Source organism: Phalaenopsis equestris, unplaced genomic scaffold (genome assembly GCF_001263595.1).
Source record: "Phalaenopsis equestris unplaced genomic scaffold, ASM126359v1 Scaffold000496, whole genome shotgun sequence".
Classification (NCBI taxonomy): domain Eukaryota; kingdom Viridiplantae; phylum Streptophyta; class Magnoliopsida; order Asparagales; family Orchidaceae; genus Phalaenopsis; species Phalaenopsis equestris.
This window is the reverse complement of record NW_018164936.1, coordinates 178,291-179,686: the sequence shown is the minus strand read 5'-3', so window position 1 is coordinate 179,686 and position 1,396 is coordinate 178,291.

The following is a 1,396-nucleotide window of genomic DNA, read 5'->3' as shown; positions in this document are numbered from 1 at the left end:
ATTTAAGGCAAAATGGAGGAGAAACGAGATTTATGATCTCTTAGGGCTTTATTTTGTCATTTTTGTTTATTGGTAGGATTTTGGTTAAATTATTTATTATTTTTTATATGAAAATCTAGATACTCATTTGAATTTTTAGCTCTATTGAATACTGGTTCACTTGTCATAAGCAAAACAAGTTCAAACATTGAAAAATGTAAACAAGTCAAACTTAAACAATATATGAAAGCTCGACACATGCTCAAGCTGAACATGAACATCTTATAATTAAACCAAACCAAGTTCGAACAATGGCATACTCGGCTCGGCTCGACTCGATTACATCCCTAGTAATCACTCCGGGCAACTTGACTAGCACAACATACTAAGATTCTGACTGGGCACTTGATGTTGATAATTGAAGGTTCATTATTGGATTCTAATTCTTTAGTAACTCACAAATAGCTTGTGCTATAATGAAATAACATATGGTGGCCTAATCTTCCATTGAAACTAAATATCGAGCTCTCACGACAGCCACTTCTGATGTCATCTAGCTACATAAACTTCTACAAGATTTTGGCATTCAACGGCCTCACCCAACTAAAATATATTACGACTAACTTTCTTCCAGGACAATAGAAAACAATTTGGTCTTTCACGTTAGAACAAAGCATTTTGAAATTGAATATCACTTCATCAGAGACCACAATATCAACCCATGACACTTTCAAATATATAATGTTAATACTGTTGATCAACCTGTAGATATTCTAACAAAATCATCAGCCAAACTGTAGTTTAACCAACTATGCTCCAGGCTGATGGTTCTCTCTAGACCCCTCTGCTTTTGAGAGACTACTAACACCAATACTATGGATGTAATATAAATAATTGTCAAATTACCTCTTGTATCCATGATTTTCTCCGTCTCAATATATATATATATATATATATATATTATATAAGTATGTTTTCTATTTTGTTAACTATATTTTTTAATATTGTATCATTTAAATAATGTTAAAGAAATTTTAAAATTTATTATGATATCCAATTCATGCCCGGTTAAATTATTGAGTTATAAACACGTTATACCTGCAGTTCAATTGATCTAATTTTCCTAATATAATTGAAGTTACAATCGTAAGGGATATTTGTGGTATGTTGCCTATTATAGGAAGTTTGAAACATACTTTATCATTGCTACGAGCCTACGAGCCTTTGGACAAAAATCCTACAATGTGTCCATTAGTCTGTAACTACTCAACACAGAGTTGAGGGATGAATTGGCAAACCCCTTTTTTTTCAATACCAATTTTCAGGGGCGGGACCAGCCTCTTATTTTCAAAATTGCTATTTCATCAGAAAAAAAAGATGAAATTGTCCATTCATATAAGTAAAAATCTAAATGGAG